The sequence below is a fragment of the Marmota monax genome, unplaced genomic scaffold (genome assembly GCF_021218885.2).
Source record: "Marmota monax isolate L192 unplaced genomic scaffold, Marmota_monax_Labrador192_F-V1.1 WCK01_AAM20220418_F8-fsc00009, whole genome shotgun sequence".
Lineage (NCBI taxonomy): Eukaryota > Metazoa > Chordata > Mammalia > Rodentia > Sciuridae > Marmota > Marmota monax.
Window position 1 is genome coordinate 10,665,707 of NW_026694710.1, and position 25,940 is coordinate 10,691,646.

The 25,940-nt window shown below is 45.7% G+C and overlaps 1 long non-coding RNA gene across 1 annotated transcript; it reads right to left on the minus strand.

The window, feature by feature from the left end:
- Positions 1-3,172: 3,172 nt before the first annotated feature.
- On the minus strand, positions 3,173-25,908 carry LOC124078645 (uncharacterized). Its single transcript, XR_006846993.1, has 3 exons — positions 25,708-25,908; positions 8,600-10,217; positions 3,173-4,658 (listed from the first exon to the last, which is right to left on the minus strand). It is a non-coding gene; the product is annotated as an uncharacterized LOC124078645 (long non-coding RNA).
- Between the last annotated feature and the right edge of the window lie 32 nt (positions 25,909-25,940).

Consider the following 25,940-nt stretch of genomic DNA (forward strand, 5'->3'; position numbering starts at 1 on the left):
ACACGTGTGAGGACAGCAGGCGCTCTGTATTCATTCAGGTTCTTTGGTTGCAAGCAACAGAAACGAACTCGTAAATTAAACCAAAAGGGATTGACTGGAAGGATATTGGAAACTCATGGACTGTCCAGGAGAAGATAAGCAGATGAGGAAGGGAACCATGACACCCATCCCCGGCCACGCCTGGCCTCAGTGCTGGAGGAGGAAGTGCCACCCTGCGCCTGCACTTCTGGTTGGCAATCCAAAGCCCCAGCGGCGGGGTGGGGGGTGCAGCTGGCTAATCACAGGTCCTGTGCATACCCCTGACTGTATCCGGTCAGGGAAAGAGAGGGCCCATCTTCATAGCAAACTGTCCTGCAATGAAGATGTTAGTAGAAATTCTTCAAAAATGATCCGGGACAATCCCCCCACACAACATGTGTCCACAATAGAACCCAAGAGGAAAAAGAAGAAGAAGAAAAAAAACAATGAACACTTTTCTCAAAAACATTTATTATCTAAATTCTTCAATTTTTTCCAGTAGAAAGGTCCTTGGTCTGTTGTCCTGAAACAATGGTTCTCAAGTGGTGGTACCCAGACAACCCAGCACCACCTGGCGCATCTGCCTCTCAGGACTGCATAACAAAGAACCTCAAAGAGCCGTGGCTTAAAACAACAGAAATGTGTTCACGCCAACTTCTGCCATTATACATGTACTCTTTTTTTTTTTGCATTAAAATTCTTAATACACATATATACCACAATTTTTCATACTTTATATACAGAGATACAAAAAGTTGTGCTCTATATGTGTAATAAGGACTGTAATGCATTCCACTGTTGTGTATTTAAATAAATAGATAAATAAATAAATAAAAATAGAACAACAAAAATGTGTTCTCTGGCAGAGCAGAAGTCAGGAGTTTTGAAATCAATGGGAAGTTCCATTGGGAAGCTGTCATTTGAAGGAGGGTTTGAAGGGACAGCGACTGTGCTGGGGAGGCAGGACCCTGAAGCAACACAGGACTGTACTTGAGCTCTAAAGGTTGTAAGCTGCAGTGTACATACACTTGCCCAAAATAGCCGGCATCACCATCTTCATTATCTCCATCCACTCGAATCATATGTGGTCTAAAGAAGTCATCACATGATGACTTTCAAAATTTGCTTGCATCAAAGGTCGGCACTTCCACCTTACCAACAGATTTACTATCTCTGAACTCTGTTTTCAGTGTATTTAATATTGTTTCTTTCCTCCAGAGAAATTTAAAGATTATAAAATAACAAAAGAAAAAAAAATGAATAGTGTTCTCTTTTCAGATTTCCAAGCTCAGATTCCTCTTGATCAGTGCTCTGTCGTTTCTCTTTAATGCCAGTAACTGATGTGTGCTACAGACTCATCCTCGGGGCTTGGATGAATTGAATTTTCGCTGTTTGGAGATCTTGGTCCAGATGAACTCTGGCTGTTTCACTGTGATTAAACTTTATGCCATATATCAATCAATCCATCAGCCAGGAAGAAATTTCAAGCATATGCTTCGTGCTTCAGTACTGTGTTAAGTATTTTTGGAGAAGGCTAGGAAAGTGCATATAGAAATATTAAATAACCCCCTCAAACACTCATTCCTACATGTCAACATAACACTCAAGGAGGCAGTGTGATATTTAGGAGAGTGGGGCTTTGGTGTCTGAACACCCATATATGTTGCAACTTTCTCTTCCTGCTCCAGATCAGCCCGTGACAGCAACATTTACTCTGTATTGAATTCCATGTGCTCCTCCATTGTCCCCATTAGTCACATGACTAATTCTAGCCAATAAATGTGAGCAGTAATAATGTGTGCCACTTCCAGGCCACAGCATTTGAGAGCCAGGGTGTGACTCTAGCTTCTCTCTTCCTCTTCCATAGTAAGCTTTGAAGCCATCTGCTGAGACAGTACAGTAAGTAAAACCTCTATCAGCCTGAATCCCTGAGTGACTGAATGGAGCAGAGCTTCCTGCTTACGGAGATGGAGCAAGAAATAGGTCTTTGTTGGTTAAGCTACTGAGCTGTGGTTTTGAATGTTGTCATTGGTAGTTCTTCCAGACTGTGAGTTTGAATAAGTGCTTTAGTACATGAATCAATGAATGCTTGGAGAGTGTTCATCATAACCAGTTTTTTCTTTTTAAACAAAGTTCATCTAACTCCTTCTCCTTTACTTATTTACATTTTCTTTATTATTTATATAGTTTACTTATTACGTAATCTTGGATAAACCCATGTCTTCACTTACTCGGTACATGAATGTTAGCTGGTATGTGTTATTATTAAAAAAAAACCACACAACCATATTTCACTTTAAATTTACTAATTTATGACCACATACCTCATGTGAATCCAGAATCTCACCTTGTTGCCTAATCTGTACCTTTTTCCATTTTACCTCTTAGCTGATGACCTTGTTTCTCCTTTCACTGAGAAGCCAAAATAGATGGAGAAGAATTTCCTCATGTTTTGACCTCCACGAGGACCAAACCATTTACAGCTGCATCTACCCACTCTTCTGTCCTAAGACCAACTCTTTCTGTTGAGCACTGGCTCCCCTCCTTTCGTATCTACTCAGAGACTTGGTTTATGTAGTACCTCTGTCCTCTCCAGTAGTATGAATCCCTCTCTATAGATGTACATTCCCCTGAATGTCAGAACATGCTCTAATATTGCCTATCTTTAAAAAAGATCCTTTAATCATATCCCCTATGACCCATTTCTCTCTTGCTCTTCAGTTACCTCCCTCTACTTTCTCATCCTTTCTTCCTTCCCCCTTCCTCCATTGTAGCTACTTCTGTCAATCAGGAGACTTCTGCACTGGCCAAAGCCAAAGGGCAAATAGCATCTGATTCGACCAGCAGCAGCAACTCAGGAGAGTGTTACCCCTTTCTTGAAACATCCTTTCCCCCCAGCCTCCCATATATCACTCTTTCTTATTTCTTTTTCAATGGTGGCCTCTTTCCTGTCTCTTTGCTGGCCCCGACTCTTTGTGATCTCTCATGGTGACAGCCCCAGGTTCCATTTGGTCCTGTGGTTTTAAACACCAGGCACACATTGCTAACTTGCGAATTTATAAGTTCAGATCTCCCCTGAACTCAGGACTCATATATTTCTACCACATATTCATTCATTTAGGCTGTTACAACAAAATACCATAAACTAGGAAGCTTACAAACAACAGAAAATTTATTGCTCTCAGTTTTAGAGGCTGGAAGTCCAAGATCAAGGCCCAGCTGGCTGAGTGTGTAGGGAGGCTTGCTTTCTGATTTGTGGATGGCATCTTCACGCTGGGTCTTCACAGGGTGGAAGAGGCAAACAAACTCCTTGGGTGTCCGTAGAAGGGCACTGAGCCCATTTCTGATGGCTCTGCCCTCAACCTAATTATCTCTCAAGGCCACCCCTTAATGTCTTCACCCTGGGGAGCAGGTTTCAGGTTTCAGCTCATGAAGTTTGGGGTGACACAACCATGCAGACCATAGAAGTTTGCTCAATTAAAAGCTCCAGTGTGATTTCTGATGATCTCTCTCTGAACTTGATCTGAAGCATAACTCTTTATTTTCATTACTCCTTACCTTAAATCTTTTTCTCCTATGTCTTTTTTATTCCACTAAATGATAGTCATCTAGCCTCAAAAATCTAAAAATCAGCTTTGATTCATCCTTTCTCTCCCATTTCCATCCACTCTGTTGGCAGGCCTTGCCAGCTGTAATTTCAAAATCCCAAACCCAGAATCTGGCCACTTGCTGCATCTCTCTAAGTCACCAACACCTCTCACCAGGATGATGGCAGGAGCCCCACGCTGGTCTCCCTCCTTCCTTCAGTTCTTTCCTCTGATCCATTCTCCACAGAACAGCCAGAGTGCTCCCTCTGACACATGAGCTATTTCACTCTGCTCTCCTAAGAAAGCATCTCATCACATTTGGAATAAAATATGAAGACCTAACCCTGACTCCAAGTCTCCTGATCATCTCACCGACACTCTGTCTCTGTCAGCTGTTCAGGCCTCTTAGAAGGGCCCTGATCCCATTTGTAGTGACTTACCCTATTGCTCCTTCCTCTTTAGCACAGTCACCATATATCTTTGACCTCTTTGATTTTTTTTTTTTTTTTGTAATCAATCCTCAACACTGAGTGTGTCCCATCTCAAGGCCTTGTCCTAGTGGCTCCCTCTGTCTAGAGTGTGAAATGGCCCCTTTCTACCTTTGCCACGGTCCAACTCCTCACTTCATTCTCTGCAGTTGATTGTTTCCAACAATGGCTGCAATCAGTTCTGCCCACTGGAAGGTGAGTCTATTTTTCCAACATTGAATCTGGGCTGATCTTGTGGCCTGCTCTGATGGTAAAATGCAGAGAAGGTAGCAGTGTGTCAGATATAAGACTGACTTTTAGGAGGCCTGGCAGCTTGCCCTTAGGGATGTTTTCTGTAGGGATGCCAGTTACCATGCAAGAGCAAGCTAAATTACCAAGTGGTGAGACAACACAGAGAGACACTGAGTACATACAGAGGGGATTCTGAGATCTCAAGCAGACATAAATGACTTCTTAGACCTTTCAGTCTTGTCCAGTGCTGACTGAATAGGTCAGGTGCTTGATCCCAGTTGATGTCACATATAGCAGAAGAACCATCCAGCTGAGCCCTTTCCAAGTTTCTGACCTACACAATCATGAAAAATGATAAATCATTGTTTAAAGCAAATAAATCTTGGGCTAGTTGGTTAGATGACAATAGACAACTAAAATGCCCTCTAACTTCTCCTTCTATTTATTTTTCTTCATAACAATTATCTCAATAAGAAATTACACAATTAGTCAGGGGCAGTGGTACATTCCTATAAAACCAGTTCCTTCCTTCCTTCTTTCTTTCCTTCCTTCCTTCCTCCCTTCCTTCCTTCCTTCCTTCCTTCCTTCCTTCCTTCCTCCCTTCCTCCCTTCCTCCCTCCCTTTCTTCCTTCCTTCCTTCTTTCACCAGTTTCTTGACTTGAGGCTGAGGCATGAGGATCCCAAATCAGAGGCCAGCCTCATAAAATTTGTGAGGCCCCAAGCAACTTAGCGAGACCCTGTAAAAAAAAGCAAAAAGGACTGGGAATATAGCTCAATGGTAAAGCATCCCTGGGTTCCATTCCCAGAAAACACATACATACACACACACACACACACACAGAAAGAAAGAAAAGAAATCACAGCATTATTGCTTTGTCTACCACTTATTATCAGTTCTCCCTCTCGATTATAAATTCTGTGAGGAAAAGGATTTTGTTTTGTTCACCACACTATTCCCAATGCTTAGAACAATATCTGGTCACTTTCAGAACTCAATAAATATTTGTTGAATCAATCTACTACAAATGTCAATGGACACACGAGCCTCACTTTTCCACACACACACACACAAATCATATCAAAAGCATTTTCTTTTAAATCCTAACATCCAATACATTTTCCTTTTCCTTTTCAAAATATGCATTTATTTCATATGTTTTTGGCCCTGGAGATTGAACCCAAGGTCTCATGCAGCCAAGCACACATCCAGCCCTGGGGAACAAAACTCCAACCCCACTATTTGTCATCTAAATCTGAGGTCTCTCTTGGTTACTAGGAAAACTTGCCAGGCATTAAACAAAAAAAAAAAATCCAGAGAATACTTTGATTCACGACCTGCCATGCCCTTTAAGATGGCTTGGGCATCTTTGCCATTCTCTGGGGCACAGAGCCATGCCGTGGGTAGTTGCATGACAGAGTGCCATTTAGTCCCCTTTCTTCCCAGTCTGGATTAGAGCCGCCCACCCCTCCCACTTAAGTGGGTACAAGTCCTAGCAGGGGCTGCCAGGTCCTTATGAATCCGCGAGATCCCACCAGTTTTCCATCAGGACAGCACAGGACTGCCCCGTGGTGAGTCATCGCAGGAGATGGTTTCCCGGTACTTTTCCTTCCTGAGTCACCGGCCCTGGCAATGCGCAGTTGGGCGCTGCGCTGGGGGCGCCTGTGTCTGGACCAGGTTGACTGTGCTTTCTTCATGCCTGGTTGGAACTCGGAGGCCTAATTAGCACAAGGCTCCTCTCCCCATCATCGATCATCGTGTGGATGGTTCTAAATTGGCTCCTACAGTCCCCTCTTCTCTGCAAACGAGCAGGAACTTTCCAATGGGAGATGGTGAGGCTGATCGCCAGGTCCCCGACGCCCCCCTCTGCGCAGCCCTTCCCTGGTTTCAGGTTTTCTGTACTATAGGTTTCATTTTGGGGAGCCACACTGCTGGGCTGTAATTTAATTTTTCTAAATTTAGTCTGTAGAAGGCTCCCGGCCAGTGGAAGGGGATTACAGCTTACCAGGAATCCACAGTTAAGCAAAGGAAAGTCCTCTCTGGGGAGCTGGATTTATTTCTGGAGTTGGGGAACTCAAAAGGAGACCAAACAGACTCAGCAGCCACACTTCCCTACTTCAATTTAACAGTCTCTTAAGCACAAAATCAAACACAATAGAAACCAAGTGGCTGGAGTCTTTTCCTGCGTGTCTCACCTTTGCTTTGCTGCCTTCTGTCTGGCTGTCCCCTATAAATCCCCAAAGACCCCCTTGTACTTCCTGTGAAGACCTGTGGCTTTTTAAGGAGACACAGTGGCATCTCCTACAACGGTTCCCTGGATGACGGCAGCAATCTGGCAAAGCCAGGAGGAAAACTACTAACAGATCAGGTCTGTTGAAAATCTTTATTAGAAAAGGCACTAATTATGTACTCTGCCTTCCAGAAAATCCACTGAGTGCCTAAAATGGTATTTGGTGTCATGAGAAATAAAGAAATGAATCAGTTTTACATTTTAGTCTTTGCTAATAAGGAAGTTAAAAAAGAAGCCACAACATAACACAGTGGTTCAACATGGACTGTGGAACCAACTGGCGGTGGGAGGTCCTCTCATGTCCTCGTCTTCACCTTGGACACATCAAAAGTAGGAACCTCAGAGGATTATGAGGTTTAACGTGTTGACAGATGTAACCAGGAGAGCGTCTGGCATGTAGTGATTTCTGTGGAGATGAGTCATGGATGTCGTATGCACACCTACATTCTCCATATGATGTGGGAAATGCCCGTTACAAAGGACAGGCACATTGAACACTGTCAGAAAAATATTGGTTGCAGCTGGAGAGAACTGGGAAAACGTCTTGGAAGACCACAGTGGCAAGGAGAATGACATTCAGTAAATACGACATTTGCTTCACCTGCTTTCCCACTCCTTTGGAATTAGACAGGGTCCGAGACCAGTTCTGGTCAATGGAATGTGTGTGAAAGTATGAGGGCACTTGGTTTCTCTCTCTCCTGCTGCAGTCAAGGAGAAGGTTGCCCGTCCTAGATGGAGCACAATGGCCATCACCCTGGGTACCTGAGTGGAGTACAGACACATCCCCCACCAAAGACACACAACCCCATGAGAAAGACATAGCGGAAGCAAACTATGAGTGTGTCATTTGTTAAATCACTTGGAGTTTAGGCTCCACTTATCACTGTAGTATAACCTTGTCTGTCCTAAGGTCATAGATGACACATTAAATATAATATGTGATAGATATTATAATACATGCACATATTGTATGTTTATATGCCTGGAGATATATATATAGTGGTGGTTGGTAGTGGTGGAATACCTGTCTTCCCCCACCCCTGAAAAAAAGAATATAAATAGGACAAAGTAAAACAATATTTGGTTGGAAACAAAAGTGTAGATCATATAGTGGAAGGCCTTAGATTTCAGACTAGAGCATTTAGACTGCATTCTGTGCAATAGGAAGCCACTCAGTTTGTGTTTCCTGGGATAATTACACAGAGCAGGTGGTACAGCAAGAGCCCCTGAAGGGCAAGTGGCTTTCACAGATTCAGGGGCACCTGATTGAACCAGAGTCCCTCCCTTCCCCAGAAATCTCAGAACACTGGAAGTTTGTTTTGTAAGTGAATACCAAACAGAGTTGGATTTTATGATCTTTTTTTTTTTTTTTTGTACTGAATATTGACCCCAGGGCATGTTAACATTGAGCTATATCCCCAGCCCTTTTTAAAACATTTTTTATATTGAGATGGTCTTGCTAAATTGCTTACAGCTTTGCTAAGTTGCTGAGGCTGGCCTCCAACTTGCAATCCTCCTACTTCAGCCTCCCTAGCTGCTGGGATTATAGGCATGTGCCACCATGCCCAGCAGATTTTATGATCTTTAAGACAGAATTTCATACTGTGATTTCTCACCTATCTCCATATCCTCCTCTGTCTGGCGCTGCAGGACTCCTCTGTGTTTGCTATTGGAACTAGAATAATGTCTCAGCATGAGAGTTCCTAGAAAGGACAACCAGAATCTTTCACACACCCTTCACTGAGTGGGGCCTTTGCCGAGTGAGGGTGTTTTTGAAAGTGGGAATGGTCTCTAAAACTCCATAACCAATATGGAAACTCAAAAGTGCTTGAAATGGAAAAGAATCTGTGGCTTGACAAAACAAAGAATCAAAGTTTTGTGGTTTTTTTTCTGGCAATATTAAAAGATATTAAAGCAACCCATGCTGCTACAACGTGAACCCCAAACTCTGAAAATGGCTCAAACACGGCAGATGTTTATTTCTTACCCACAAAAATCCCCAGACGGTGTTGGTGGTTGGGAGGTGGCTTCCTTCCATGTGCTGATTCGAGGGCCTGGGCTCTGCCCATCTGTGCTGCGTCAACCCTCAGATGCAGTTTCCAAGGCCACCATGCTTATCTGCACCCCGCCAGCTGGTGGGAAAGAGGATGGAGTCTCATGCTAACTGGTTTCTGGCCAAGAAAAGTAAACAGTCATAGGGTCTTTTAATCAGGAAACAGGCAAATAAATGTCATTTGCCCATGTGCCCAGGAGACTTGGTAAGGTGTCTGGCAAATCACAGCTGCTCTGCCAACCTGGTATTGTTCCCCCAAATGTGTTCTTGTCAACACAGGTCCTAGAAGCAATGGAACCAAACTTCCGGTTCCTGGTTCTTTCGACAGGTGCTTATGGAGGTACTTGCTCAATCAAAAGCACCTGCTTGGTGGCTGGAGTCAGGCATGAGGGAGAATATGGCTAACCTCAAATTTATAGTCCAGTGGGAGGGGATCTGCCCCTCCATGCAGTCACACATCGCTTAATGATGGGACTGTTCTGAGAACAGTTCTGGACTGTTCTGCTCAGTTAGGCAGGAATGCCACTGAGCGTGGTGACATGAACCTGGATGGAACAGCTCCTGCAAGCCTAGGCCATGTGGCATGCATGGCATGGCCTGTTGCTCCCAGGCCCATGTTGAGCTCAACAACACACATTAAAGCAGGCACAGAGATGACGATGTAGTCAAGAAGACGCGGAGAACACAAGATGCATGTGGCGACTCCCGACAGTGTAGGTAAAGCAACGGCGTCCCAGGGAGCCTCTCTTTGCAAGCAGGAGTACTCTCCAAAGCACCAAGAAGGCACAGCACAAGCCAGAGATGCAGAGGTCCATGATGGAGCATCAGGTACTGCACGTAGTTGTATCGTGCTGTCTTCATATGCCCAGCAGCTCAGTAGGTTTGTCCACACCGGCATCATCACAAGCATAGGAGTGTGGTGTTGTGATGTCACCACGATCACCACATCACTAGGTGACAGGAATTCTTCAGCTTCATCACAATCTTAGGGGTCCATCATTCTATGTGGTGTCTCATGGACGAACACTTCATTATGCAGCATGTGACAAGATATCATAGGTATCAAATATAAAGGAGCAAAACACAAAAACTCCAAGAGAGGCTCAGATGTATGCCTCTGAAAGTTTAGAAGGGGGGATAGCAAGACGATCCTGAGATGGAGTGCAGTGTTCTCTGCGTAGGCACCAAGGTAGGATGTTGAGACTGTCTTGTGTCTGCAGCGGGGCAGGAGCCGAGCAAGATGAGAGGGAGTCCAAGCTGGAGAATGGGTGCAGGTCCAACCTTCGGGTTCCCCCTGACCGCACGCAGTGGGCCACCCAATCACGGATCAGCTGGTTCTATTTTTTCCCACCTATTCATTAGACAGGTCTGTTGCTCCCTTTCCACTTCAGATAATTCTAAAGATGATTATGGAAATGATGGCATTGGTGGTGCTCATGATTAGGAGGGAGAAGAGATTTTCTAAAATGTCCTAATCTTCCCAGAACTCTGTCTCTTTCACTCTGAGAAGAATCTTTGAGACCATCATTCATGAGCTACTGCGATCCAGTTTCTGCGGGAAAGAAAGCATGACAAGTTATGGACTGTTTTTGAGAAAAAGAGAGCAATCAGCTTACAAAATGCTGCAGTCCGGCTGCAGCAAAATAACCGGGGGGCGGGGGGGGGGTGACTAAGGACTTGTGTAGGTTGATACAGCAGGAGTGGGAGCCGTTGATTGCAGGACAGGAGCAGTATTTATACATTCCACACAGCTTATCTAATTAGCATAAACTAGATACATCAGTCAACCAATCAGGAATCTCCACACTTAATGGCTCACTGATGTTACTTCACAAACCACTCCCTCTGGCATTTTGCCAGGCGCCATCCAGACTTGTTTACAGACTCTAACAGAAAACACAGAAGTCACAAAGCAGCACTTTTAGGCCAGGTCTGGATGGGACCACTGAAGGCAGAACAGTGCTGGCATTGACCCCGGATGTCCCCATGCTGGGCCTTTAACAAGAGCCTGGTGAGGGGTGAGGAGTCTTGTGCTACTCAGACACTGGGTCTTCACTCCAGTTAGGTAGACAGACTGGCCGAGCACACCACCTGGTGGGCGAAGCTCAGTAACCACCCAAGACCGTTTCCGTTCACCAGTAACGCTTCTTCCCACAGGGTTGTGAGCTGCCCAGCCCTTGAGGGTTCACCCTGCTCCTCCCGTTCTTTGCCTTCCTTACCCTCTGGACTCATTTTAACTCCAGGGCTGCTGCCACCAATCACCACAGTTTGGTGTTTGAAAACACCAGAAATCTATTCTCTTAGAGTTTCACAGGAACATTCTAAGCAAAAAAACAAACAAACAAACAAAAAACCCTCCATCAGACCATTGAGGCAGAACAGTGCTGGCATTGACCCTGGATTTCCCCATGGAAATTTCCAAGCCCTAGGGTGCACGGAAGCCTGGCGCCTGGCCAGTGTGGTTGGAAAAAACAAGAGTAGCCATAGGAGGTGACATGGGAGTCCTTGGCCTCCCATCATGTCAGGGTCACAGATTGGCAATGATAAGGAGTCAGCAAGTTCATGAAGCAAACGGAGGTGATGTCAAGCCTTCCTTTCCACATACCTCCCATGCTACTGGAATTCTGAGGCCTCCTTTAAAACCAGCTTGTGTCCATTTCCCCTCATTCTGCCTTCTCTCTCCCCCTCCCCGCTTCTTCCTTCCTGGGCACCTGCCCCCTCTACACACATGCAATCCCAATCTTATTATGCTACCACGTCCAATGTACGTATCTTAAGAAAAGCACCTAACACGTTGCTCTGCACAAAGGAAGCCCTGAATACGGTTTCCCTTCTTTGTCCCTTAAAATCTTTAGCACAACCTAAGGAATTTCCACAGCAAATCAAATCCGAACTGAGTTTTCCGAGAAGACCTTGTTTATGTGCAGGGACGTAAAGATGTAATAGAATCCTTTCAAAGAGCTCTCCTGCTAATGCTAAATCGCAGGGACAATGCATTGCTTGACATTTTCAGATTCCCAGACCAGAGATAGAATATGATAGAGGGAGGGAAAGAGGTGAGCAGTTTTATAAAGATTCTTTGGTCTCATCCTTCTCCCAGACTATATCTTTATTCACGGGACAAAAGGAAGGAATTTACACAGAGAGAATAGATTTCACAGATGTGCACGGGTAAGAGTATCCTAAATTGGCTTGAGGTTATGTATGTGTTTGTCCCACAAAGGATCTAAGGAACCCGAAAGGACTCTTGTGGATACAGAGAGGTGTGTGTGTGTGTGCCTGTGTGTTGTGGGATGGGGTGAGGAGAGAGAGAGAGAGAGAGAATATGAATGAGCCTGAGTTGGTGCATGTTGGACGTGGAGAAGAAGAGTGATTAATCAAGTTGACATAACGAAGTTTTATAGTTCATTTGACTGCTTAGCCAAGTATACATGATGTCCTGGGAGATGATGTCATACGGCAAGGGGCTGTTTGTAAGTAGAACACTTCAGACTAGGAGAAGGTTTCAGCACCTGGTTTAATCAACATTACTACCATTTTTATGAAGATTTACGCTTATGGAAGTTTAAATCGTTTTCTCAAGTTTCTTCCTTTTTGCTTATAGCTTGGAACTTTTCCATGTTTTTGGACGCAAATAAATGCAGCTGTTTGCTCTGCAGGAACTCTGGGAAACATATATTTATGCTGTATTTTTAATACAGAGAATGTTCAATTGAGACCGAATTTGGCATCTTGCCTTATGTTTCAACTTTTCTTTTTAATAACATGAGGTCTTTCATTCATGCAAATGATGCTATTGACTCATCAGCGTGGCACAGTGAAAGAACAGGGGTCTGGGCGTAAGCACAACTGAGTTTCAGTTCTGCTTCGTCAGTAATGACCTTCCTGGATGTAGCAGATCCTATTTTCCAAAAATGGCATAAAAATCTCACATCCCCATAGGCTCCTTTACAATGTGAACTTGATTCTCTCCCAGCAAGAGCAAGAGTCTATGTCCCCTCCTTTGGAATCCAAATGAGTTGTGACTTCCTTGTGACCAATGGTATGTGCAGAAGTAACCACGAATGACTTCTGAGGCTGGCCCTTAAGGGTCATGCAGCTTCTGCCCTGCCCGCTAGAACATTCACACCAGGAGCTGTGCTGCTGTGTGAGAGGTTTGGCTATCGAGGCAGCCATGTTATGAGGAAGCCACGCAGCGCAGAGTGGCCCTGTGTAGGCACTCGAGTAGATAGGATAGTACTGGACTTTGGGTTCTCCCTGCCCAAGTGCCAGGTATTTGATGGGGGAAACTTCTAAGTCCGTGATTCTAAACTCCATGTATTTTCATCTGAGACTCCAGGCAGGCCAGAGACAAGCTTTTCATGCTATGTCTTTGCTGAATTCCTGACCCACATAACCTGCAAATGTAGTAAAATTCTTATTTTTTGCCTCCAAGTTTGGAAGTAATAAGAATAGACAGTGGCCATAGAAATAGAAAAATTGGAACAGAAATTTGGAACCTGGAAGTTGGAGATTCTTTTAACCAAAAGTAAGACAGGTAGTGTTAGCTGTGGGACCCAGAGGCAGATGGGTCCTGGAAGTCCCTTGTGGGGGCAGCCAAGGCAAGACAGGAGGGTCAATGGAGAGAGATAGCAAAAGTTTAAAGGAAACTGAGAAAAATATACAAAACCAAAGAAAGGGAGATCTTTATTATGTAGTGGGAAAAAGTTCAAGAGAACTGTTTCCTGTTATAATGTGTAAGATAGAAAATGATTAAACTTGTTTTCTGGGCAGAGTATTGAGGGTGCTGCTTGATGTCTAGTTGCCTATAATAAAATTAGAGAGGAGTGATAAACTAAGGATTAAACCCTTGATTTTTAAGGTGTAGTTTGGAGGATATAGAAAGGTTCCAGCATAGTCCTTCTATGGAAAGGATCCCAAGTTGAGAATATAAATTTAGAACAGAACTACAAGATCCCTTGTTTGAATCTCAGAAGGATTTAAGGTACTACCTCAGAGAAACTTCTAGGCAGATAAAAGTCCTTTTAAGGATCTTTAGGGTGGGCCCTGTAGTTATTCTTTATTGCACATAGTAAGACTTAAAAGAATCTTGAGGACATTGTCCCACAGTGGTCACACAAGGGCTCAAGACGGGAAGGGTCTGTCTCAAAGAGATTCACAGATGTGGTTTTGTAGAGTTGTTTATATATTGATACATGATTAAAAAGTGAGAGAATTTTTAAAAGGAATTAGGTCATCTTTAACTCAGAGGAAAAAATGAAGAGTATAAAATGAAAAGAGGACTTTCAATCCTCAATCTTTGAAAGGCAAGAAGCAAACTGAAAAGTCTAGTGAATGCACACAGTTGTATCTCAAGGAAAAGAAAAGATAATTCAGAGGACAGAAAACCAAGAGTTGCAAAGACAGTGCCCAGAGTATGACCGATTCCTGAACCCTGCCAGGATTTCAGAACTGCGACGAACCAGGGAACAGGAGTGTCGAGGACAGTTACCCAGTGCCTGTCCCACTGATGTGCGTGGCTGGTACAGAGGACAGATAACTTACCATTTTAGTTTATAGATCTGAAGGTCAACAGGGAGGATACTTAAAGATATCGACAAAAAAAAAAATGTACCTGAGGAGTCCCATCCACATTTGGACAAGATTTAGATACAGAGATTCTAGACTTATAATCAATGCAGTACTGGGATGAGATGTTGGGTGTCTTGGGAAGGAGGTGATTTGTTTTGCATGTGTGATGGGTATTGTGGCCAATAGGAGTGGACACTGCCATAGATCATGTTTTCCAGATAAAACTGCAGTCTCTCTCAATGAGCTTCTCTGAAATGTGAACCTTGATATTCTTCCCTCAACAGGAGTTTAGACAACTTTCTGACTCACGCATAATGCTCCCCTCCCCACAATGTAGAAGTGATGCTGACTGACTTCCATTGATATATCATAAAAACAACATAGTTTCTGTTTTTGTTTTTGTTTTTTTTTCATTAAAATCATCATTCTTGCAACTCCACGTGCCTTGCGAGAAATTCACGACTCTGGGGAGGCTCTGCTGTGAGTAAGTCTTTTTCTTGGATAGGTCACATGTAGGCATTAGGGTCAACCATCAGGCTTAGAGGGCTTCTGGACCCAGTGCCAGGCCTGGGGAAGAAAGCCTTCCAAGGGTGCCAGCCTCCCAGCATGGCGTCACCCTGCTTTTGCGGAGTGCATTATGAAGCCAAGCGCACTGAACCTCCCATACCCCTTGCTGGACTCTCAAACATAGAATCCGCGGACATGATGGCATGCTTTACGTTTTGAAGTTTGAGATGGTTTGTTATGCAGCGTTGGTTGCTGGAGACTGAACCTCATTTTGTCTTCACACTCAGCGATGGAGAGTTTGGTCTAAATGTCTTCCAAGTTCCTTCTTCAGACACAAAGACTTTAAGTACTTCCACTTAAGTACTTAAAGCCTTCTTTTTGGTCAAAACACACACACACACACACAAACAAACAACAAACAACAACAACTCCTCTTTGTTAGACGTTACTGTTGCCCTCACCCCAAGTCTGTCTTCTTCCTGGGGCCTGTGGCTGGAGTACCCTTCCCAGGCTCTTTGCAGTCCTGTGTGGACACATGATGAAGTTCTGACTGATGGAATGTGAATGGAAGGAACGTCTGCTACTTGCCTCTCTCATGCTTTAAAGGAACTGCCTTTATCTCTTTCCCCTCTTTCCCCAACCTGCAATGCACATGGGTCAGAGACCCAGCTTCAAGCACGCGTCTGAGGACCATATCCCAGCTGAAGGAAGAATCACAGTTTGGTAGGAACCCAGGCTCCTGAGAGGCCCTGGGGGAGCTGGGCTGCCCTACCAGCCAGTTTGGTGGAGGAGAAGTTAAATCTGAGTCAAATCACTGTATATTTGTGTCTCTGTTGTTGACATTTAGCTTTAACCCTAGTAGGCCCTTCAAAGGCACCTAGTGCTGTGTGATGACTCCCATTGAGGCTGGGTCCTCCCCAGTCCCATCCTGTCCCTCTCTGTGCTCTGGACGTGCTGGTCTTCATCAGGTTCTTTCGTTCTCTTGAACTTCTCTCTGCCCGAGTGATATGCCTTCTCGGCCCATCCTCTGGCCTGGCTAACTTTCTCGTATCCTTCAGGCCTTGTTTTCAAGGACACTCAGCTTAGTTCCCTACTTATATGCTCTCTTACAAACCCTGTGTCTTTCTTCCACAACCTGGAATGCACCTGTAACTGGGGTGGTTAAATAACTTCACACACGGATCACACAAACGCACACAGTTCTTTGACATTGGCTTCCCCACTATACTGTAGGCACCAAGAGAGTGAAGCCTATGTCCTCGTATTCTGCTCCATGCCTGGTACCTAAATAGTGCCTGACACATAGTAGGTACTCAAAAAGTACTTGTTGAATGTTGTCAGATAAACTTGTTGCTGACCAAGGTTTACAGGCTGTGCCTGTGGTTGAAGAATTAAGCAAAATATCAGCTTGCTCCTTTAGGTATGCACCTGGGTCTTGACTTCCTACCCTGTTATGCTTGCAGATCAGCTGAGCTCACCCCGCCAGGTCATGGTCCTTCTGGGTTTTGCCTCCTCTAGACCATCTTGAGTGTCATCAGGGATGTTCTGATAATAGAATCTCTCCCTTTAAAAAATTGGTTTATGGATGAAAAAGTCCCAAGTATATAGGATGCTGAGTTTAGCAGAATCTGTATGTAAATTGGTATTTTGCTGGTGATCAATCTTGTGCTAAAAATGGAAAATCAATAAAAAAAGAAAATCTAAGGGGAAAAAAATAAGTTGTAGACATTTTTGGTCCAATGAGTTTCCAAGTCCGAGGACATTGCATCTGAGGCCAAGGTTGCTGGGTGTTTCAAAGGAGTGTTCAAGGAAACCAGACACGGCCTCACGGAGCCAGAGTGTAGCAGGAGCCCCAGTGAGAGGCAAGTTGCAGGGGCAGCGTCTTCTGAGAGCACATAGTGGGGGAATCCTTTGTAGTGTCTCCTTGGAACTAAGAGGGTTCAACAGATGTGAATGGCAGTTCAGAATCTGCCGAGCGCAGAGACCACTGAAGAGCAAAAGGCACAGGATCGACTCGGGGCCAGTCATTGATTGTAGAAATAGCAGTGAGCTTCAACACTTGAAGGAGCTTGAAAAAGAACAAAAGTGAGTCAAAAACTCCCCCCGCCCACCCCCCCCCCCACCCCCGCACAGCTTTCAACTAGAGGTCAAATGGGTCGGCACCATAGAAAGATATAGATTGTGTGGGGGGAGGGCAGATAGCCCTGGGTCTTTGCCAATTCCAGCCACTGGAGCCAGGGAGGAAGCCTTGGGAATGGTTAGGCATTCAGGGGACCTCGTAAATCTGAGCCACTCAAGCTTCGTCTAGACGACTTATACAGGTGTTCAATCAACCGTCACACAGAGGTGGAGGGGACCTCACTGAGAGGAAGGCAGCTGTCGTAGGTAGGATGTGTCTCCCTCCTCAAGTTGCATGCTGAAGTCTTAACCCTCAGCACCTCAGAATGTGACCTTATTTGACAAAAGAGTCATTGCCAGGTGTAATTAGCTAAGACAAGGACACACGGGAGTAGGGTTGGCCCCTTATCCAATATGGCTGGTGTCCTTATAAAAAGGGGGAATTTGGACAGAGAGAAGTGGGCAGAGAATGATAATGGGGGGACAGGCCAGGAGAAGACAGCCATCACAAGCCACAAAGAGAGACCTGCACCTTCTCTCATAGCCCTCAAAGGGGACCGACCTGTTGACACCTCAACTTCAGACTTCCAGCTCCAGAAATGCGAGGTGATCCATTTTTGCTGTTTACCCCCCGCCTGCAGTCTGGGGTCTTTTTTTATAGCAGCTCTAGCAAACTAATACATTAGCCTAGCACCACGGAGGAGTGCCGGGAATTTGGAAGTAGGTCAGTTCTGGATTCAGCCCTTGCTAGCTATGGGACTTTGGTCAAATCATTTCAAAAACTCCTCCTCACCTTCTTTTTCTCTCAAAGGCAGAGTCAGGACACCAAATATTCAACAGCCATGAAGGGCAAAGGCAGAGGCTGCCATTTGTACAAGTGGTCACAGATGAACATGAGAAGGCTCTCCAGTTCTGAAAGACCCCTACCAGTCCTGGATGGTGGTCAGGTGCTGGGAGCCATTAGCCAAGTAAATATGACAATTTCCTTGCCAGCGTACCCCATGTTGCAGTGACATTGAATGTACGTGACCTTGCTCAAGGACCAAGGCAGATTAGGGTGTTCCCGGTTTTAAGATAATCGTGTTTAGGGCGTTCCCAGTTTAGGTTCCAGGTTTAAGGTTTAAGATTATTCCTGCTGGGAATAGGGCGTATCCTGCTGCCTGAGTTCCCCTTGAGTTCTCACGGGATTCAGACAGTATATTTTGGAGATAGAAGCCCAGTGGAGGTGGATTTGGGCAGAGAACGTGGATTTGGGCAGTGAACGTGGATTTCCCCAGAACGTGATTGTAGACGGCTGGTGTGAGTTCTGGAATAAAGAGTTGCTGTTTGAATCTACAAGCTGTGTGGTGGCTCGTGATTGTGTGCCCAGCCAGACTGCGGCATTTGTGCCCAGCCAGACTGTGGCAGTCAGGCACCTGACACTTACCTGCTGAGGTACAGACCCACCTGCACTGGACTCTGGCCCTCTTCAGGTCATGGAAACTCAGGCCAGAGAGGCACATTGAGATGGGAGCCCTTGCTGGGGAGCCACAGGGGGCTCTCAGCCATAAAGGAAGCACACGATCAGTGACCATAGGGGTCTCTCCTGAATTGGGGTGTTCAGTGGGTGAGAGCTATAAGGGTAGGGGTTCACTCAAGGGGCCAGAACAACCATTATTTACTAACTTGTACTCTTTTTTCATACCTTTATTTATTTTTTATGTGATGCTGAGGATCGAACTCAGGACCTCACATGTGCTAGGAGAGTGCTCTACCGCTGAGCCACAACCCCAACTCATGTGCATGAGTATTTTAATATTTCAGAAGCCAATAGAGCCTTCCTGGCTTTTACCTGCTGGTTATCAGACCTGGGATAATTACAGGTAATTACACAGTTTGGTGAAGATTCAGAGGTGATACGTGTCAAGTGCGCAGCAAAGTGCCTGGCACATGGCAAGTGCTCATTAAGTGCTAGTTTAGATGATTATCAAGAAGAAAAGTATTTAAATTAGGCTCAACAAACATTTATTAAGCACCTACTCTGTGCCAGGTAGTGTCCCAGGCACTAAGGATACAGAGACGAGTGTGGCACAGTCTCTGCCCTCAAGGACTTTATTTTCAGCAGAACTAGGGTACACTTTTCTACCTCCCTTTCTTCCCCCATGAACGGGTACCACGGGTCTGCAGTGTTTCAGTATCTGCCGTTGATGGATCTACCTTCTCTTAACAGTCGATGTCCTCAGTACTCCTCACGGGTATTTCTTTAGGAACTCTCCTATGCTGTGTTTTGCCTTAAGGGACTCACAAATTGGTAGATTCTAAAGAAAAAAAAAATGTAGATAGAAGCCAGACAGCCAGAATTCAACTGATTTTGTTTTCATTAAGATTAAAAAAAAAAAGGTAAGTTTGGTTAAGACCTACCTATTATTCTCTTTCTAAACAGGATATAAAATTTGGGGTAAAAATCAGGTTTGCTGTTTGTGGTAACTTGTGTACAAATATGGCCACCATCAACCCCTTCGCAGCCTGTCTCCACACCATACACATCTAGAGTTGGGGTCTATTCCTCCACTCCTGTGAATCTGGACCAACCTGTCTGTGACATCAACAGAATATAGTGGAAGTGCACCCGTGACAGTTCCAGCTAACATTTGAGAAGACAGGTGACTTCGGTTTCCTGTACCCTGAAACACCAGCTCTTGGGAAGCTTCTAGGGGAACTCAGTTGCCCTCTTGTGGGACACCCGACGTGCAGGGACTTGAAGAGGTGTTCTAGTTCACAGCGTCAGGTGAGTTCCTAACTGAGAGCAAGTGGTGACTTCTGGTCACGGGAGCAGCCATTTTGGACATCCTGTCTAGTCAACCCTTTACATAACCCCAGCCCCATCCTCCACCTGACATCTACCCAGGGATATGCCACATGAGAACCACCCGGCTGAGCCCATCAACCCACAAAACTACAAGAGATTATGATAAATGGTGTTCAAGCCACTAGGTTTGGGATGGCTTGCTGCAAAGGAAGAGATGACCTCATGAACCTCAGAGATGCCCATCTTCTAAGTATCATGAAGGAGTCAGGACATGGAAAGTGGAAGCTCTGGGCTGTCACCACAACTCTTCCCCTAGCATGCTCTGTGACCTTGGGCACAGTGCATTTCCACTCTGGGGCTCTCTTATTTCCCTTGTCCAGTAAGGGATCCAGATCTCTAAGGGTCCTTACAGGTGTAGCATTCAGAGGTGCTACGGTCCTTCTTGGAAGATAGCAGGAGGACCTTCACTAACCTTTGTACAGTCCACCCAGGTGTAAAATTAATTTTAGAGGCACAGGTTTTCAAGATCACATGGTCCAACCTAACCACTGGAAAGATGAGGATGTTAAATTACTCTGCTTTTTCTGCAGGGTCCATTTCTGGAGGGTTTCTCCATGTTTCTCCAGGATTAAGCTGCTTGGGACTGTGGCCACCACACTGAAGACCCTTGAGGGTGGAGGGCGAGAGCCAACTCAGCACAAGCTAAGAGATGCTGCTTGAGTGACTAAAGGCCCTGCATGTTAAAGGACACTCTGCTAAGACTTCTTACCATAGGATTTTCCATCACGTGGCAACGAATGGACTTACTAAATGCAATCATTGTGCGATACAAGGACAGAGGAGGGACATGGACATGGCACCTTCGGCACTAGCAGGGAACACATAAGCTGGCAAGCACCCTTGCCGACTCTCTCTATTTCGAAATCATGTTTACTTGCCATTTTGAGTTTCTATTAGAGAACTGAGGGATATCTGACCAAATGAGGTCAAAGCACTATAACTGATGTCACCAAGTGTTGACAAGTCCTGCCCCACAGATGTAATAACAGTGATTGGATCACTCCCATCTTTTGAAACAGATGCCCAAATCCATCCACAGCATAGCCCTGGGCTGCAGATAATTTCCTGTCTATCCTCAGACCAGGTGAGCTTTGGTGGCTCGAGGCCCCAGAACGGTTTGGACAGTGAAAACAAGAATTGTAGTCTTGGTCAAAGGCAGGGACCTCTAACAGGAATAAAGTAACACCTGTTGGCCCTGCTTGGTATCTTGACTTCTTTGTGTCAATGTGACCACATGCTGCAAAGCAAGGCCTGGCCCAGAGACGTGATCCCCAAGCTGTGAGAGCCTCAGTGTGCTGTTGGACACAGGCTAGAGAGGTTGCTACAGAAAGATGGCCCCGTGTGCGTGTGTGGGGAGGGGGGGCGGTGGGAGTAGGTAACGATCAACATCCGGGGCCCTGAAGGACAGCCGAATGGACGCCGAATGGACGGCATTTTACCAGCTCCAGCCATTTACATGGGGGTGCCACCTTTTCACCCCTCCATCAGGTTGATTGCTTTTTCTTCCCCAAGCTCCATTGTTCTTCCAGAATGAAGAAGAAAAAACATTTCTGTCGCCCCACTATCTACTTTTGTGCACACAGTAGGTTGTAGATAATGTTCATTCTCTTCCTTTTTTCTTTGCCATTTCCATTGAGATAAGGCTGCCGGCATGGGTAGGGTAAGAATTACCCCCCACCCTAAGACCAAATGAGACCGGAGGACAATGGAGGTGATCCTATTTTGGATAGTCATCAGCTTTTTTCTTCTTTTCTTTTCTTTTTTTTTTTTTTCAGAAGTTTCCCAGAGTGACAGGGTCATTCCCTCTCTTGGCCCCCTGGAGAGGCCAGTGGCCCCCAAGTCAGACGTTTCTATTTTCAGCTCCCCAAGTCCAGAGAGCAGTCACCTCCGCCTCAGGGAGGGCCACGCAGCCAACCCACCAGCAGTTCGGGCCTGCAGCCTCTGTGCATTTACATTTCCATAAATTTACATCAAATTTGTGCTGAATCATATCCCTCCCCACACAGAAAAAAATGAAATACATTATCAATAAGTACCACCAATTTGAATAATCTGAGAGTGGAGTGACTTTTGCGGACTTTCTTCCAGTTAACTCCTTCCTCAGACCAAGTCTCTTCTCCAATCCCCCCACCAGCCTGGGATTGGGTGTCTTGGCACCCTCATGGGTGCCCAAGGTCAGAGGCTCCTCTCCTGAAGTGTTTCTCTTCTGGCCTCTCCCTAGGTGCCCCACGCCCTGCCTCTCCTGCGGTCCCCCTGGCTTCCCAATCCACTGGCCTTCTCTTCCCCTCTTCCCCCTGACATCTCAATCCTCCTTCCTGGAGCCCTTGCACCTGCCTCAGTTGCTGCCCAAAGCCTTGGCTCCTCTCCACCTCCCCAAATGCCCAAGCCAATCACACTCAAGCCCAAGCCCCAGCCCCTGGGATGACAATTGCGGAGCCCTGGCCTGCCAGGCAGTCATCAATCCCACTCATCATTTTGAGCACCTTGGAGGCACTTCCTTCCACCCCCTGAAGCTGGGCTGATTGGCAGCCAGCAGGGCTGGAGGAGGGTGGGGCACTCTGCTGATTGTTTGCTGCTGGGCAGGGAGGGCTTAGTGCCGAGAGGACCCCAGGACCCCCAGGACCCCGCAGCCCAAGGGTCTAAGACAGACAGTGGATGCTTGGAATCAGGAACCAGGCCAGAACCTGCCCTCTGCCCCTCTGATGTTCAGCTGCTGGACTTGGGTAGGGGAATGATGGATGAGCCCCCCTTCCCGCCACCTGCCCCAAATGTCCCTAGGTAGAAAAAGGCAGGGAGGTTTATCTTCTACAGAATCGAAGCCAGTGGCCCAGGGGACCTAGGGTTTCAGGACTCTGCAGGAGGCCCTGCTGCAGCCCATATCAGGACCTGCAATTCCCTGGTGCTGGCTTAAATCAAGAGCAAAGAAAGTCGTGTATCAGCCAGCCATGGAGGCTCCTAGCAGGACCTGCCAAAGTGAATTCTCTGCAAAAAGCAAGAATTGGGGACCTTGATTCATATGGAGCTACTTAAGTGTGTGCCTCCATGCTTGGTGCATGTGGACCTCCCCCCCCAACCCTTTATAAACTGCAATCATGAGTCATTTTCTTCCCAGATTGGATTTCTTAATACAGGCTGGAGAAAAGTAACATGAATATTGCCCCCTCCAAAATCCAGTTCAGGAAAACAAACAAACAAACCTGAGCCAGAATCTCTACTGGAGATTTGCTTAGCTTCCTTTAATGAGAGTACTGACATTTTGTGCTTGGGCTGCCAGAATCTGAACTGAAAATACTATCTGGAGAAGTTATATCAAAAGCTTCCGGGCTCTCCCCTGTGTCTGGGGCTGTTGGGACAGGGCCAGAGTGCTGCTGCAGATTAATAGAGAACCGGCAAGGAGAGGCGGAAATTTCTAACAAGTTCACATCCCCCCGCCCCACCTCCCCAGAGATGTTTTTGTTTCCTTAGTATGTACAGGTTCAACTGCTCAGATTAAGCTATTTTGGAGTTCGCACATTTAAATCCCTCTCAAACTTTTAAAAGTAAGAAGCATCATTCAGAAGCATCTAAGTACTTTCTTCTAACACTATAGGTACATATAAATAAATCAATAAAACTGGCCCTGGGGCTATGAATATATATGGAAAAATTGGGTCCTGGGAGATTCTTTCTCAGAAAGCTAAGGGGAGGGGAAAATAGAGAATAAAGCCAACATTTCAATACTTTGTTCTAGGGTGACAAAATTAAAACAAAGCCATCCGTTTTTACATCAGTCCCATGCACAAGGGTGTGTGTGTGTGTGTGTGTGTGTGTGTGTGTGTGTGTGTTGGGGACATTTAACATACCATTTTTATCCGAAGTAAAGATAGTTGGCAAGTGGTTTTATTTTTCCTTTGAAAATGGGTGACCACAATATAATTAGCTTTGTTTTTGTCGGCCGGGGCTGCTGCTGCTGAAGTATCTAGAGGCCTTCTGGTATAGGTGCCTAAAAGCTTACACTGGATTTAATTATTATTATTACTCAATGTCAGGCTACATAAATGAAAAGAGATAAAAAAGAATCGCTTGCAGCTACACTGCCTTGGTCTGTGATTTCATCACATCTCACAAGCTAAGCAGGTTGGAGCTGGCAGTTGAGGCATGAAATCTCCCAGGAACTCCCAGGCAACCAGAGATGCTCTTTCAACTGAGTGGAAAGTTTCTCCTAATGCGGGGCGGGAATGGAGGGGGTCTGCCACTCTGATTTTCCTCCCCAATTTTATTTTCAAATACTTTAATAAGTATCTGGCTTATTGTAGGGAAAGAAGCAAGTGGGGGAAATAGAGTCCCAGAGAGAGCTGTCTTAAAGGTACATGGTCTCTAATGTGAAGTCTTTGGTTCCCCAGGGCTTATTGATCACCTGTCCCTTTTCTTGAAACACCAGTGATGGCTGCAAGCAGCAGCAGTGCTGAATGGCTCCGTGGAAGGGGGTATCCATAGGGGCTTTCCCACCCAAAAACCAGGCAAGGAGGAGGCAGAAGGCAGATGAAATAAGTTCTACTCAGTTTCCTTGCAGTCTATTTAATTGACAGGTCTGAATGAAACCAGATGGTTCACCAAGGGGCAATATATGGCAGACAGTACCTTGCTTTTTAGGCATGAGACAGGCTATTAGGAACAGTGCTGGGCACTGCATTAATTAACCCTAGACATTCCACTCAGGGATGACCTTCTTTAATTTCCTTGGATTAAAAAGAGAACAAGGTAGGTGATCCAGAAGTCCAGAAGATTAGCTGCATTCTAGCCCCTTCTTTTCTTGTTCTCTAGAGCATGAATTGTAAACCCTTCAAGGCAGGGAACAAGGCTGTATTGGATGGTCTTTCTGTTCCTCTCAGTTGGGTTCATCCATGCACTTGTGCTCAGCTGGAGGTCACTGCCTCACCCTTCCTGCTGAAGTATCTGCAGGTCAGTTGGCTATTGGTTGGAAGTCCTGTCATTCAGCAAGCTATTCTGGGCATGTTTCCATGGTTCTGAACACAGGTTCCCAAGAGCAGCAAGTAAGAATAAGCCCTGCCCCACAGGTATCTTACAACCTTTTTTTTTTTTTAGCACATTTGCAAATATTGCTTTGGCCAAGGCAGGTCACATGACTGAGTCCAGAGCCAAAGTTAAAAAGACAATGGCAGGGACAAGGCAGGGGAATTATTGGTGCCATTTTGCAAATACTCTTTTATGCCAACCAAACAAGGCCAAGAACAGAGTTCAGTATTTTCAATTCCAATTGTGATACTTTGTTTTCAGGTTTCCCAGAGGAAGGGAAGCCCTAGCTGAGCCTCTGCTTCCCCACTTCTCAGGCCTTTGTTTTCTGATAAATGGGGATAATGTCCATTTCACAGTGTTCACAGGATCCACAGCAGACAGAAAAATTAGAAGTAAATGTTGGCTGTGATGCTTCCACAACTGTGAAATGGGCTCACAGCTTCTCAGCTTACCTGCTGGTCTACACCAGTGGTGTTTCAGGGAGGGTGATCTGTGAGGGGCTCAGGTGGCAGGGCATGGGACTGGGATTAACATCCACTCATTGTGAGGTTTGCCTTTCCTCTGAAATTCTTTCCATCTTCTCTCTTAGGAGAAAAATCTCAGTTTGACGCCAGTGCCTTTAACACCTCTCTTGACTCATGCCAAGAACCACACTCAAACCTTTTGGCCCTATTTAGAACTTAATGTTTTATTTCCAACTTTTAATTTGCTTTCTATTTATGACAGCTGATAGTTTTCTTAAAAAAAAAAAAAAAGAAAAGGAAAAAGAAAAGAAACTATCATCAAAACCGGGGATGTAGCTCCGTGGTGAAGTACTTGCCTAGCATGGGGGAGGTTTTGGTTTCTATCCAGGTACTGCAAAAAAAAAAAAAAAAGCAAAAAGCAAAAAGCAAATGTTAGTAGCTTTAAAACTGTGTGTTAGTATATGATGCCACGTGGCTCATTCATTCATGCGTTTAACAGACGCTTGTGGAGCACCTACTGTGTGTCAGGATGGTCCCAAACCTTCCCCGGAAAGCCCCCGCCGGGTGGAGCTGACATTCTGGCGGTGCGGTCGTGACGGTGGTCAGGGATGGCGGGATCTGGGGACTGGCTCCTCAGGGGGGACGCAGACCTGCCGGCCGAGCCCCCTCCGGGCGCGGGCCGGGGTCGGGCTGCGGCGGCGGCCGGCCGGGCGCGGCGCCTCCTCCCCTTCCTCCCGCGGAGGCTGACGTG